This window comes from Falco peregrinus, chromosome 3, assembly GCF_023634155.1.
Source record: "Falco peregrinus isolate bFalPer1 chromosome 3, bFalPer1.pri, whole genome shotgun sequence".
Lineage (NCBI taxonomy): Eukaryota > Metazoa > Chordata > Aves > Falconiformes > Falconidae > Falco > Falco peregrinus.
The window spans coordinates 61,576,357-61,592,575 of record NC_073723.1 but is presented as its reverse complement, the minus strand read 5'-3'; the positions used below and the strand labels follow the sequence as shown (position 1 = coordinate 61,592,575).

The 16,219-nt window shown below is 43.4% G+C and overlaps 1 long non-coding RNA gene across 1 annotated transcript in view; it reads left to right on the top strand.

Moving 5' to 3' along the window:
• The window catches only part of LOC114012574 (uncharacterized), a 28,208-nt gene extending 21,935 nt beyond the window's left edge, over positions 1-6,273 (top strand). Inside the window, exon 4 of the long non-coding RNA XR_003555119.2 lies at positions 1,680-6,273. This is a non-coding gene — a long non-coding RNA (uncharacterized LOC114012574). The remainder of the gene's footprint in view (positions 1-1,679) is intronic.
• Positions 6,274-16,219: the final 9,946 nt, after the last annotated feature.

Below are 16,219 nucleotides of genomic sequence, written 5' to 3'. Positions count from 1 at the left end.
CTTTCTTCCACGCTGGCTCTGTACTGTTTTCTTCCCTAAGTCCGTCCAGAAAGATACTTTTGCAGTTTATTCATTTGCAAAAACTATTTAGTTCCTAAGGTGGAAAAAAACCTGCCAGTTTGGAGGCATGAAATTCCTGATGCATCCAGCTGAGCTGCTAATGCGATGAATCACCTGCAGTATACAGTGCTGGGCTCAGCATCACTTTGCATTCAGCCTTATCAGGCTGCTAATGTTTGGTCCTTTATGCAAACCCATGGGGTACAGGTATCATCTCATATGGGCAACACTCCCTCCTGTGAAGTGGGTCATGTCTAAATACATCCAAATGCACCATCTGGCATCTGAGTTAGCAGCAGGTATTGGCTTCCTCTGAAGAGAAAGAGTTCAGTTTAAAACCAGCAAGCACTTTCCTTGTCGTGGGGTAAAATTGAGGGAAAGTCACAGATTCATTAAGGACTTAATGACCAAATTAGCTTTGGCAAATGAAAGCAAAAGAGAGCAACGCTTAGAGCAGGATTAATCTTATCATGTGCAGTATATACATTAGGACTCTAGAATGATCTTTTCACATGGTATTTTTCTTACATGTATGTGAAGAGCAGATAGCTCACTGTTTTTGACTGTTTTCCACCTGAACTGAGGCTTTTTTACTCTTCTCCCTACTTTTCGGTTCAGTCTGGCTTTCCTCTCTTGCAGCAGAATCATGGTTTGCTCTTTCCCATCTCAAACATCTATTCTTGACCTTGTTTGTTTCTCCAGTCCCTTTCCCATCTTATTTCACCACACTCAAGTGATTCTGCATTCTAGAACTTATTCATTATTTTCAGTCTCATTTACAGCTCGTGGCTCATGGAGGTTTTGTCCAGCCCACTGCCTTCCTTCTTCAGAGTCACATCTCAGAACCAGTGCACCATTTCCCTCAGCCTGGTCTAGGGAGGTAGATTAAATTTCTTAATGGTTGGGACGTACACACGTACAGGGTAAGGAGAAAAAGGGCAACACTCACATTCAGGCTGTGGAGCCTGCTCCCAGAACCAGGCACCGTGCTTACGGGTGCAGCCACGACACCCAACAAATATGCCAAGGTCCTGGCCAGGGATATGTGGAAGGATGTAGAGGGAGTTTGTGGTAAGGAACTGCAGGCTGGTCAGGTAAGTGTTGTAACTACTGGGACAAGTTTCATCTGACCATCACACTCTCCAATTGCTTAGTTTAGAAGACGTAGGAAATGCACAGCCTGGAAAGGATGAACAGTAGCTCTTTTAATTTTTGTTCTGTTCATGTAACTGTAAGTGGCATCAATAAATGAGGGATACTTTGGAGAGGCTGCTAACCTACCTGCTTTAATAACCTCTGAAATACTGAGATTAATAACTGACACTTGGGAAAAAGGAGGGAGAGTAATCTTATTTTGCTTTGTAAATCAGAGTAAATGTGGAACTTATTGAAGAGTAGATGGATAACATAAATCTGTTGGTTTTAGTCACTGCCTAGATCGTCACTGACATTTGGAAGACCCTATGTAACATTGTTGATTATAACAACTATTAATTAAATCAGGGGGAGGGAGGTATTGTTTTCTGTTTGGTTGATCTTTTTCCCCAGAAATTCACCAGTGTTTTTTTAAAATACATCCAAGAGCTCATCACTCCATAGATGTTTTATTCTTTCCACAGAGTGAGACCATAGGCAGACACAACCAGAAATATCCCGAGTTCCCTGGAGGAGAGGTGGCCGTACTTGTTTATCACTTGCAACCCCGAAAGAGAGAAGCCTGCTTTCTGCATGGTTTGGAGCAAGGATAGAACTGGTCCCTGAGTGAATAGCAAATGGAGTTGAAACATCCTGCTGCAATGCAGAGTTTATGGTCCTGCAGCCTGAATAACTATCATCACAACATGAAACAGGACTGAGAACGAGAGACCTGGCAGAGGAGGAAGAGGGCAGGTGTTGTCCTTGTTTGGGGGTAAAAATGGGATCATAATCCTCCCTCCTCAACCCCCTCACTGCTTTTCTCCTCAATAGGTTTTAAATGTGGAACATGTATTTGATGCAGTTGCTAGCGCTGAGAAATTAGCAAAAGTGGTTGAACGAGCATGCTGTCCTGTTAGGTATTAATTTAATTCACTTAGAAGATTTTAAAGCAAAATTCCTCAGGTTTTCATCTTGAATAAAGGTGACTCAGATGAGATCTTTACCCTTGGGCTGCAGTTTGCAATTCAGGCTGCCAGCATGCAGGGAACATAAGAACTGATTATTCCTTCTACCTGGACAATTAAGACTAATGGGCAAGGGAAGAGCTGAAGCACCATCCCAGAGCAAGGCTAGGAGCTGTAATAGTTCCTTCCCCTTGAGTTATTAACCCACAGGGTAGATGCGCAGCTAACCCCTTGGTCAAGATGGTAATCTCAGACAGGAGATGTCTGATTAGCTACCTATTTCTTCTGCTATGACAGTAGAAGTCCTTAGCAAATGGCACAGGTATAAAATATGAATATATGAGAGGAAAAGTTAGGATTTAAGTGTGCAGAACAAAAAGGAAGTGTTCTAGCTCACCTTGGAAATTGGCACACACATAAAATAGTGACCAAGGGGATGAACAAATGAGTTGCTTCCACGGTTCTTGCAACTGATTTTCCTAACGCATTTGAAAACAATTCTCTTTGACCTGTGATGCACAAATCTCACAGGACTGCCACAGAACTCAGTGCTGCCTCCAGATCTTCTTGGTCTACTTTTGCTTCCTTTGCTGCTCTATTCAGTAATTTTTAAGATATCTGAGCAGGAATCCTTGGCTTGGAGATATTTGGCATGCTTTCTGAACCCCTTGAAACTAAAGTAAAATACCTGACAACCTAGACTTGACTTGAACCTGCTATTAGCAAGAAACAACTTGGCTTATGGTAATATAAAGGTGAAAAGGTGAACTGAGAGTAATGGGTGAAATCTTGCTCTCAGTTTCATCTGCGTGACATCCCTTCATTCATTGAAAAAGCCTAAATGTACCTCGGGGTCAAACTTGTCTACTGTGAGGAAAGAAGAAGAGCAGGAATGCTAAAGGCTCTTGGGAATTAATGAAGTTCTGGAAAGGAGAGTGATGGATGGGTGTTCATTCTCTAGCTTGCTTGGGCTGATGGCAGGCTACGATCAGTTTTTAAGCTAGTCTACACCTCCTCCTTCAACAGACATGATATGATAAGCATGTTAGCCATACTCTGATGCCTTACACACCAAACCCTTGAAGGAATTTAGACAAGAGAACATTTTTGTTTTCAGTTCTTGATTTGACTTGAGCTTGATCTCTGCATAGACCGTATCTGATTTTTCTTGGATGATTCCTTCCAACTTTCTCGGAGGCATCCATGAATAGTCAGGTAGCTGACATTAACCTTCCTTGATCTGGATGCCCTTTTGGGCTTTTGCAACATGCCACAAAAATGTGGCACAGATCGCTACGTCTGAACCATGTGTGGAAGTGATGACACACTAGCTTGCCATTACAGCTCAGACTTTAGGTCACTTTTTCACTTTAAAAGCAGTTTTGAGCAAAGAATTTGGTGTCTACTAATAGTCACATTTATTAATAGTCAGTCACATTCTGGCACTTCGAAATCCTCTGTCTATCGAGACAAAGGCAGTACAAGTCAGAGGACCACAATTTCTCTGCCAATTACTTTTTTCCCTGGAGCTAGATGGACTCCATTCAGAAATCGGAGGACAGTTTATTTCCATGCCTCTTGGATTCTTGGTCTGTTTAATGAGCTAACAAGGAGCCCACCTCTTGGGTTTTATGATCATGTAGCCATATTATCTCTTGTTTACAATATCTCTGCTACAGTTTATGATCTGGCATTTGTAATGCAACACAGCAAAAAGGTAGAAATTAGGAAATTATACAAGAAAGTTACAGAAAAACTAAAAAGATAATCAAAGACCAAAACCCACCACCACCAAAATCAACAAGCATTTTCCATTGACATAGAATCAGAATCATAGAATGGTTGGGATGGAAGGGATCTTTAAAGGTCATTTAGTCCACCCCCCTGCAATGAGCATGAACATCTTCAAACAGACCAGGTTGCCCAAAGCCCATCCCATTGAACACTTCCAGGGATGGGGCATCCACAACTTCTCTGGGCAACCTGGCCCAGTGTTTTAACCACCCTCATAGTAAAAATTTTTTTCCTTATGTCCAGTCCGAATCCACCCTCTTTCAGTTTAAAACCATTGCCCTTTGTCATATCACTACAGGACTCAGTAATAAGTGGTCCCACTCCTCAAGCCTGTCAAGGTCCCTTTGAATGGCATCCCTTCCTTCTGTGTCACGACTCAGCTTGCTATCATCTGCAAACTTGCTGAGGGTGCACTCAATCCCACTGTCTACATCATTGATGAAGGTATTCAAGAGTGTTTGTCCCAGTACGGACCCTTGAGTAACACCACTCATTACTGGTTTTCACTTGGACATTGAGCAATTTAACTGACTCTGGATGCAGCCATCCAGCCAATTCCATCCATCTAACAGTCCATTCATCAAACCGATATATTTCCAATTTAGAAGTAAGACTGTTGTGGGGGACCATATCAAAGACCTCACAGAAGTCTAGGTAGGTGATATTCATAGCTCTTCCCTTGTCTGCTGATGCAGTCACTCCATCGTAGAAGGGCACTAGGTTAGTCATGCATGATTTGTCCTTGGTGAAACCATGTTGGCTGTCTCTAATTACTTCCCTGTCTTCCATACCTTTTGACTTACCTTCCAGGAGGATCTGGTCTGTGATCTTAGCACACACAGAGGTGAGGCTGACTGGTTGGTAGTTCCCAGGGTCCTCCTTTTTCCCCTTTTCAAAAATGGGTGGATGTTTCCCTTTTCCCAGTCACTGGGGACGTTGCCTGACTGCCATGACTTTTGAAATATGATGGAGAGTGGCTTGGCAACTACACCAGACAATTCCCTCAGTACCCCGTGATGCATCTCATCAGTCTCATGGACTTATGTATGTTCAAGTTCCACAGGTGGTCTTGAACCTGATCTTCACATAACCATGAGTTCTGAATCAACTTCTGAGGAAATTAACTGCTTTTTAAATTTGGTATTTATTCCCACCTCAGATACACTTGTGAATGAATAACAAAAAATCATTACAGTTTGCAGACAGCAGGAGCATCAAACCAAAACTGTAATTCTTTTCTTACTCAGAAAATAGTGATTTTATTTGCTTTATTTCTTTCTGAGTATATTTAAATCAGATAGTCTATCAAGATCTATGAACTGCTGGAAACTGAAGGTAGCTCCTTTTACCTTTCATACCTGGCAACTGCATTATACTGTCTCAACAAGTTAAATGAGAGAAGAGAAGATAACAAAGTCTTAAGTAGTGATGGTATAAATATTTTATTCAGGATTTTTTTTTGCTGTCTTATTTCTGTGGTTTTTAAAAAAGATCTCCAGCTGAAAGCTGTTCAAAATCAAGCGTGTCAAATGAAGCAATACCAAAGAAATTTTAACATGCATTAGCTTGACCAATTGGGAATAAAGCCAGGTACTTACTATAAAAATATGGCCATCAAAATATATAATGCCTTTAAAAAACGACCAAGAGGCTTGTTAGTCTCATCATTTAGCAGTAGGGAGAAATATAAAAAGAGAATTAAAAACAGATTAGGTAACTTGAGTAGAGGGCAATCTTGAGAAAATGTGACCCTTTGTGGCTTTTTTTTGTGGCCAAGAATCAAAATACAGTTTTCAGAGTCTGTGGCCAGGGACGAATAGGCCAGACAGGAAAGCTATGGTGACCTTTCATCTGCTAGCATGAGTTGTTCCTGTTGTGTATCCCCAGGTGCACTAGTTTCACCTTGAGCATCTCAGGCAGTGGGCTTTGACCATACTCAGAAGACTTTTTTACAGTTTTTGTGCCATGAAAATGGATGTTTTTCCCTTCAATAATGTTTAATTCTTTCTTCCCCAGCGTGTTTTTAAATACTTTCCAAACAACTCATCTCTCCTTGGTATTTTTATCCTTTCTCGATGAGACTGTCAAAACCTCTCACACCTGGCTTACTGCCGTTCTTATCAGAGTCAATTGCTAAAGCACTTGGTGTTACAGCTTTTCATTTGTTGAAGTCAGTGGATGTGACTACTGGCCTGACAGATGCTATGGAAAATCTGCACTGTCCTTTTTGGATTCAACTTTCTGTGGAAATCTACAATTGCTTGCATTTCTGGCAACTGCAGCAGCAATAAAGAAGCTTGCACTTGGATGCAGAAAATTTGATGTGACCTTATTTTGGAATTTAAAACAGAACGACACAAGCTTGGCTGAAAAAAATACAACACCCTGCATCTGCACTCCTTCCATACAGTTTCACAAGCAGCCAATGCAGCCTTTCCCACTGTGTGAGCAAGGCAAATATATAAATTAGAGTAACAATTATTTTCCACCAGGAATGCCAGTGTTGATTTTCAGTCAGCACGACCGATCCCAGCACCATGCATAATTTAGCCATTTTAAAGGTATTGAGCTCTAATTAGATTTGCTTCCATGTAAGTAGTTAGATTACCTCTGCATATTCCAAACTCAGTGCTCCCTGAGCTCTGCCTGAGAGTTAAGCTATTAAGAATTAAGCTATTACCACAAAAATAATGATTTCGACTTCCAGGGAAACCCCCCTCTGAGACTTGCTTTCAAGTGCCTTTTCACACTGGCTTCAAAAGGCTTGTTTACCACATTAAAAAGGAATTGTGTCTAAAATGTAGAGAATGTAACAAATTAATACAAGATACGTATTATTGTGTCCAAGGGCCTGGTCCCACAGACATAAAACACAGATTTAACCTTGTTCCCAGTGAACTGCTTGGTTCAGTCAATGGTTTACTCATAGGAATAATACTCTGCACCTTTTTCTGTGTGCAAGCTCAGAGCCTTCTGTTTAGCAAATCATACCGATTGCACAGATCCTTGATAATAACGGATGAGAATTCTTTGTCTCTTGTAGTTTGTATATTATTTAAGTTATTGCTAGATGAAAGAATATAGAATATTGCTACAACTGTTGCAATGGATTTCTACCTTAGATTTTCTCCTAAAATGACCAGTTTATGATCATTCAAAAGAGGAACACAGATTTTTTTCATTACTTCTGATAATGACTAAGATACTGGCCAGAGAGCAAGAAACTCTTTTTATACTAAGTTTTCGGGAGGGAATGAGAAATCCATTATAGTTGTCTGGACCAGTAAATGACATACAGTGGCTAGAAACCTGCATCAGTTCCTCAGAGGAGACCTAGAGGATTCAAGAACGATGGTCTCCCAGGAACCTGGTGGTACTTGCACCAGTGCTGATTTGATGACCCTCCTAAGCAATTCCATCTTCCATTAGCAATTTGATATTCAAGCACCACTTTTGGAGCACGGGTGATCTTGAGCCTGTTTTGGAACAGAAGGACGATGATATGGATGTCAGAGTCCTGACTGCACAAAGAGGGTCTGCAGCCTCTTCCCTCACCACCCCAGGGATTTAGCGGCCTGTGTGTTGAAGGCCAGCCCTGATACGGTGTGGCTGTGTATCCTGGGTCCAGGGTGCTGTGGAAAGAGCTGTGTGGGAAAGCTGTGAGAAGCCTTGGCAAGGGCCTTCCCTTCCTTGGCTCAGGAGCTGCACTAAAGGTCAGGCACTCACCCTGGGTCATTGCCTGAGCTATGTTGTAGGTACCTGTCTGTGCCTGGTCTCCTGGCTTGCTGATTCTGACCTTGCCTTTCCCACTTGGCTTCCCAGCTTGACCTCAAACCTGCCTTGCCACTGTACACCTCTCTGCCAGTCTTCACTCTCAGCTGACTTGGGTTAATTTCGTTCAACTTGCTCTGCTCTTCGTGTTCGAGTGCTGTGGGACTGCACTCCTGCTGGCGAGGTCCCTGCTCCTGCCTGCCTTGCTGTCACTCTTGGCTCCCACCTTCCCTTCCCAAGTGGAGCAAGCTGCTGCTGCTCTCCAACAGTGAGGGCTGTAATCCAGCAGTTTTACCCTTGCACCATCATTCTGAGTAGCAATACTGCACTAAGGGACCCTACAATAAATGAAGGTGACCAAGGCAGCTGAACAGGACCATCTGGTGCATGCAGGAACTGAACAAGACCCTGTTCGTGATGGCAGTCTTCACAGGCACCCCACTCCAGCCCCTAAAGCTGTTATCAGTAGCATGTGGCAGAAGTCTGGCAATGAAATTTGTAGCAGCTGAAGCCTTGGTCTGGCTGGAAAGAAACCTGTGTTTTAAACATGCATGCTAGGAAGTTGTGTTAAAGCCAACATTATTATATCCGGTTGTGTCTGGAGATGGAGAGAAAGACAGATGTGCATGTGAGAAGCAGGAGCCATGAGCTGAGAAAGAAGCCCTGTAATGAGTTCAAATTAGATTAAATTAATGAATGCAAACTAATGCTTTGGAGAAAAAGAATCCTACCTATACTTGTGCAATGATAGGTTTTTAATTACTTATTACCACTGGGGAAAGACATCCTGCAGTCTCTGCATTTAGCTCTTTGAAAACATCAGTGGAAAGCAAAAGGCAGATCAAATGACAGGAATTATTAAGGAAGGAATAACTAGCAAAACAGGAGACATCATTATGCTTCAGCATAAATCCATGAATAGCGTGTGTGGTTTTGGTTCTCTGATCTCTGATAGAGTATAACTAGAAACAGAAAAATGGAAAAAGGATGATCTTCTTGCATTAGCCTTGGTGTGGTAGCAAACGCCTTACATGATTTTTTTTCAATGGCCCAGATATGCTTTTTAGCAGGTTTAATCCCTTTGAAGCTGGCTGTTATAGCTGTGAGTGGCACTTTGTGTTGAGTTTGCAGCACTTGAGTTCTTTCTCTCCAGGCCATTAGACAGCAATTCTTACAGTACTCTTGAGGCAATTCTCACTAGACTGAATTATGTTTAGTGCTAATTTTGGGGAAAAGGTCAAGCACAGAGCTGGGAAATGTTTGCGTCCATCTGTGATGTGCCAGACACATAAATAAACTTCCCATTTTTCTTTTCTTTTACTAGCAAAACCCCGTCAGGACACAAACTCATCCTATTTCATAGCAAAATTTCTGAGCCATGCTCAATAGTTGAAATTTCTCAGAAATTCTCCTGACCCAAGTAGGAAATCAGCCTGCAAAACCCACAAATATGGAGCTGCAGCATATGCAAAGTTTCTGCATCAGTACAGTCTAATATTTGAATCACAAAGCAGTAGGGCTAGTTGCATACCTGGCTGCAAGCTACTGGCTCGCTTGCTCCTTCTCACTCGAGAACTCAGCAGAAATATGGCACCTATCTTGCCAGAGATGTATCCTACAAGTATGCCACATGGCAGAAAAGCAAGATTAGCAGGTAAAGCGAAAACTGGGATGGGGATTTCCTCTCCTATTTTCCATCAGATATTCCTGATCTGACAGCATTTGGGCTCTCCAAGTGCTCAATATTAGCCCCACATGCTTTTATATCCTATATGGGCCATTCTCTTGCAGGAGAGAAAAGGAGGTTGCTTGAGGTTACCAGGGCTGTGGAACACAATTGAAATGACCATCCTTTCTCTTGCATGGAATTTCTGATTTTATTGCAAGACAAACATACCCAAATTAACGTACTCATGCACCTTATAAATATTTTAAGTAAACACAAATTAGTAATAGTTGTTAATTTTTTGACTAGATCTTTTACACTCGTCCAGATCAGGAGCCACAGTCTGATCTCACAAATTTATAACAGGGTAAGTTTTTTCTTTTAAAATTTAATCCTTATTTATACAAGAAGGAGAGAGACAAGAACCAAGCCCCACATTTCCATCAGGTGGCCTTTTTATTAAAGTTGTCATTCTAGCTTTCTCATTCCGTGTCTGTAAATTTACCTGCAGCAGTTATGATATTAGTCTTTTTAAGTGTTTGCACAGCATTGAGGAAGCCTCTAATGGTGAGCTATCAAGAAAAAAAAAAAAAAGCTTGTTCAGTTTTCTGATGTGCAGCCCGCAACCTCTCCCTTAAGCGGGTCAGATTTTTCATCAGCTGCCATGCTCCATTGCACAGCAATTCTCCAAAGAAATAGAGCAGCCAAAAATGGGTCTGAGAGTCAAAAATCAAATATATTTGAAAATGTTCTAGGGAACATACTTTGTGAAGACATTACTCGTGTATGTATGATAGCACGGCAGGTCACTGATGGCCCATTCGTTATGTAGCACCCTGTGAGGTGTCTGCCTACATGGCCTCAGCGTTACAGTAAGCTTGTAGCAGTAATCAAACCCAGAGTAATATCAGTGCTTGCACTAGAGGTACCTGTGAAACGGAAAGTAAACAAGACCTTTGGTTTTGGTTTTGCCAAGTTAATTTTGCATGACGTATTAATATATTCTGTATTTTGTTGGTACATTAAATGTATACTACAGTGTACATCCCCTTCCTTTGGGAATGTCATCACTTAGCAAGATGCTAAAAATGGCTTTAGAGAGGATCTAGCATCACTATGCACTAATTTTTCCTCTGTGTGTATGTTTGTGTAACAATTTTGGCAGCTGCCTTGGAAAATCTACTGTACATTTTCCCTCCAAATTATCTTCCCCCTGCCCCCCTCATTTTTTAGAACCATGGGTTTCAGACAAAATTAGGTCCACATAGGTCCACATAACTTGTGTGAGTTCAGGTGAGATGACTGAGAAAGTAGTTTTTTTCTGCTTACTGTTACTGGTAGTGAAGGTGCCAAATTCTACTCCCCCTGTTCCTCTTAGCTCAGCAAGTGGCCCCAGCCATTTTCAGACATTGAGGGTGTCACTGAATTTGGCTTTGTGAATTAGAGCAGTGCAAATCTGGCAGCATGCAAATAAATAGCAAAGACTGAGAGGCAGGGCCCTCGAAAGACTGGTATCTCATATTGAAATGTCAGAAATAGGTATTACTGGATATATGAAAAAATTCCTCTGTGAACAAAGGGTTTAGACAGGAATTCATCCTTAGTCTCTGAGAGACTGTCACATCATGGGAAATAAACACAGATTTAGGTCCAAAATAATTATACTACAGTTTTAGAAAATGCAAAGTGGAAGCAATCTAATTGAAAACTCTTTCCATAAGCAGTAAAAATGTACCCCAAAATTTGAGTGAAAACTATTGCTCGTCTAAAATCTTTTTTTTTTTTTTTTTTTTTAATAGAGTTTAAATAGGACAGTTCTGAACTGAAAGAAGAGCAGAAAAAAACATCTAAAAATAGCCAGCCACTATTAGCAGTTGCCAAACATGCCTTGGAACTGTAATATAATTCAGCCTGGCCTGGAACAAAACCCTTCCTTCAAATCACAGTCCCCAGGTGCCAAGGTAATAATGAGATATGTTAGAAAACATACAAAAATAAAAAATCAGATGATACCATGGGCACACTAAGCAGATGCAGAATTAATGACATTTGGAGGACTTCATCTGAGGATACTTTCTCCACACACCAGAAAACAACACTCTGAAACCTGTATCTGGAAAACCAGGTATTCACCACCTTTTGTCCATTTTCAGGCAGATTTGGTTGAATCAGTAAGGCAGGGAAAACTCGGGACTTCAGCAGCTGGAGAAGCTTAAACGTGTTCTTGAAGGGATTTGGAAGTCATTAAAGAGGTGGGAGTGGGAGAAAAAAATAAGGGCTCCTATCCCTATGGCACTGTGATTCTGCATGTTGTGGGGAACTTGAAATAGGAAATGGGAATTTGCTCATAGGCATTTTCTCTGAAGTTAGATTTGCTCAGCGTCAAGGAAATGGTTTTGTTATTCTTTCAATTCTTTCAATAGTGACATGTGTCTTAGTTACTACTTCTAAGTAAAGTAATTATAACTTAGGGGATGGATGGGATCCACCCAACAGTACTGAGGGAGCTGATGGAAGTGCTCACTGAGCCACCTCCCGTCATTTATCAGCAGTCCTGGCTAACCGGGGAGGTCCTGGTGAACTGGAGGTTAGTCAATGGGATGCCCATCTACAAGAAGGTCAGGAAGGAGGGTCTGGGGAATCACAAGCCTGTCCACCTGCCCTTGGTGCCAGGGGAGGTTGTGGAGCAGGGCATCCTGGCACCATCACGTGGCACGTGCAGGACGCCCAGGGGATCAGGCCCAGGCAACATGGGGTTATGAGAGGCAGGTCCTGCTTAACTAACCTGATCTCCTTCTATGTCAAGGTGACCCTTCCTGAATGAGGGAAAGGCTGTGGATATTGTCTACCTAGACTTTTGTAAAGCCTTTGACACCATTTCTTGTAGCATTCTCCTGGAGAAACTGGCTGCTCATGGCTTGGATGGGTGTGCTCCACAGTGGGTAAAAAAATGGCTGGATGGCCAGGCCCAAAGAGTGGTGGTGAATGGAGTCACATCCAGTAGGTGGCCAGTCAAAAGTGGTGTTCCCCAGGGCTTGGTTTTGGGGAAAGTTCTGTTTAATATCTTTATCAATGATCTGGACGAGGGGATTGAGTGCACCCTCAGTAAGTCTGCAGATGGCACCAAGGTGGGTGGGAGTGTTGATCTGCCGGAGGGCAGGCAGGCTCTGCAGAGGGATCTGGTCAGGCTGGACCGATGGGCCGAGGCCAGTTGTATGAGGTGCAGCCAGGCCCAGTGCCGGGCCCTGCCCTTGGGTCACACCAGCCCCACGCAGCGCTACAGGCTGGGGCAGAGCGGCTGGGAAGTGCCTGGTGGGAAAGGGCCTGGGGGTGCTGGTCAACAGCCAGCTGGACATGAGCCAGCAGGGTGCCCAGGGGCCCAAGAAGGCCAACAGCATCCTGGCTTGTATCAGAGACAGTGTGGCCAGCAGGACCAGGGCAGTGATTGTCCCCCTGTACTCAGCACTGGTGAGGCTGCACCTCAAATACTGGGTTCAGTTTTGGGCCCCTCACAAGAGAGACTTTGAGGTGCTGGAGTGTGTCCAGAAACAGACAACAATGCTGATGAAGGGTCTAGAGAACAAGTCCTATGAGAAGCAGCTGAGGAACCTTGGGTTCGGTCTGGAGAAAAGGAGGCTCAGGGGTTGCCTTATTGCTCTCGGCAACTACCTGCAAGGAGGTTGTAGTGAGGTGGGTGTCAGTCTTTTTTGCCAGATAACAAGTGATAAGAGAAGAGGAAATGGCCTCAAGTTACATCAGGGGAAGTTCAGATTGGATATTGGGATAAAATTTCTTCACTGAAAGGGTTGTCAAGCTTTGCAACAGGCTGCCCAGGGAAGTGGCTGAGGTATTTCTGGTGGTATTTAAAAGATGTGTAGATATGGTGCTTAGGGACATGGTTTAGTGGTGGACTTGGCAGTGTTAGGTTTACAGTTGGACTCAATTATCTTAAGTCTTCAACCTAAACAATTCTATGATTCTGTGATTCTATGATTGTAATTCTGCACCTGGGAGGATATTTTGCACCTGGGATGGTGTAATCCTGGATGTAGATGTAGACATGGGGGAAAAAGAGGCTGGACTGCATCCTGTAGAGAGGGATCTGGGGGTTTTGGCTGATGATAATCTCAATATGAGTCGACAATGTGCCCTGGCAGCCCAAAGGGCCAACTGTAACCTGGGGTGTATTAGATACACTACAACTAACCAGTAAAAGTAAGTGATTGTCCCACTATACCCAGCACTGGTGCAGCCTCACCTTGAGTACTGTGTGCAGTTTTGGGCTCTATAAAAATATTAGAATGTGTCCACACGGGAGTAACATGGTGAAAAGAGTAGATGGCATGACTTATGAGGAGTGGCTGAGGATACAAGGTTTGCTCATCTTAGAGGAGACTGAGGGGTGACCTCATTGCTGTTTACAACTTCCTCATCAGGGGGAGCGGAGAGGGAGGCGCTGATCTTTTCTTTCTGGTGTCTGGTGATTGTATGCAAAGGAATGGCTTAAAGCTGCATCAGAGGAAGTTTAGACTGGACATTAGGAGAAAGCTTTTCACTGAGAGGGTGGGCAGTCACTAGAACAAATGCCCCAGGGAAGTGGTCACGGCCCCAGGCTTGCTGGTGTTCCAAGCTTTTGGACAATGCTCTTAGATATATAGGTTTAACTTCAAGGCTTCCCTGTGTGGAGTCAGGAGTTGGATTTCATGATCCCTGTGGATCTCTTCTAACTTGCAATATTCTGTGATTCAATTCTGTGTTTCAGTGATCGTATTTCAGCACAGCTGGGGGAAGGATCTGAGACTGGGACCCCCACAGTGGTAGACACAAATTAAGGGAACAGCCTGTAGTCCAAAATGTTCCTACGTGGCAGGGTCCAAGCAGAGCTAGAAGTGAAGGTCTCAGTTCAGGCTTGTACAATGAGGTTTCTACAGTGCGAGTGTCTATGTGAGAGTCTGGTGGTGAGGGTGCTATTATAATGAATGGTGAGCTACTGTAGGGTTCAGTTGCTTAAAAATGGGTTCTTGGTACTGTCTGAGATGTCTCCTCACCTCTGGAGCATCCATGCAGGACTATGTATATGACATAGGACCCTCAGGAAATATTTACTCTTCCGGAACACCAACCGGACACTAAGCAAGGTAAGATACTTCCAGTGTGGACACTAGATCCAGCATCTATGAATCCTCCCCATGTCTCCTGGGGAACTTGTCCTTGCAGTGGATGAATCTATAGGATTATTGAATGGATGTCAGTGTCTGCATGCCCAGCTGCATTGACATGTGGTTCAGTTGCCTAGACAAGGTTATCTACATCACCATTTGGCCACCCTCAAGTATTTATCTAGTGCCAGTTGAGGTGACCAGGATGCCTTACCTGGACAAGTAGGTTTATCTGTCATTTCAGACAGGCAAATACCTTGCAGAGGTCCTGTCCCATATCTTCCAGCCTTGTACACACCATCACAAATGGTAACGGATGCCCATGCGTGAGCAAGTAAATGGAGCCCCTAGCTTAAGGACATCCTGCTTGGTCTTTAGCAGGATCTTGGCCCTGCCGCAGGACACAAATTCCCTGTAAACAATGTGTAACAGCTGCCCTTGGGAGTCTCAAATAGCACAAGACGCATTTAAGAAGCTGAACCGACCCTTCAACCTCTTTTATGATAATGGTGCCATAGAGAGCTGCCTCATCATAGACACCTACACTGTACACACCTAAATTTAGGTGCCTGAATCATGTCTTATAAATAGATTCTAATCCCATCACTAATGCTGCCTTCTTTAGTTAGAGCATTTCACTGCTTCACCTCAGTTGCAGTATCTGTACAGCACCAACGTTATGTAAACCATGAGGAGCTCCAGTTTATCTCATTAGTCCAGCAGTCTGCACGGGATCTGTATGAAGGCACACCGAGAGTAAAAGAGAGTTGGGAAGAGAGTCTGAGAGCCGGTCTGCGAGTGTGTGACTGGAAAGCTAGCTGCAATCAAAGAAATTCAGGAAATATATCTCTTGGTTAAAAAAAGAGGAGCTTTTCCTGACATTGTTCCACATGGTTCATGAAACAAATGAAAAGGAAGAGCTGTATATAACTAAGTTGCAGTGCAATAAGGTGTTGAGTACGAGCTGTTGCTTAAGTTTCTTCAAAATTTTAGAAAGAGTTTTGAAGGTACTTGTTGTTATTCAGGTGTGACAGAAGGATTTACCCAACCTGGCATGCTGTGCTTCCTTCCCTAGAGATCTATCGGGCAGCCACATACTGAATCTCCCAGCAGCTCTCATTAATGGGCCACTTGTGGGTGTGATGCCATATTTCAGCTTAAAGCTGTAGGTGGTGCTTCTTGGAAGTTTTATTTCTGTTGCTGGAGGGACTCATCCCTCTCACGAATGGGAAGGGCAGTTGTCAAGGCACCAAGAACTTGCCTGCCACAGCTTGAGGGCAAAGTCCCCAAAACACTTTCTGCACTATAAGGAGCTTTAGCTTTCATAGCAGACTCCAACTAGCAGAAACAGAACCTGGCAGAGAAAGGAAAGATTAAATACTGCCATCACCTCAGCACCACATGATCAGGTGTAGCGGCATGTAGGACTGCCCAAGTGAGCAGGAATGACTCAGACCTGGGCCCTGCGCTATGCGGGTATCTAGGCCTGTCTAATACAGCAAGATGGGTCTTACTAACCCAACTACTTGGAACAGAAGAAACAGGCTAGTCCACCTAATTAGCTTCAGTAGTGGCCAGGAGCACTTGGTCCAGCAAGGTGTCTCATCAGAGCTGCTCCCCAACCTCTGTGCCACTCTCCAGTTTTGGGTGACCAACACCGCACTGAC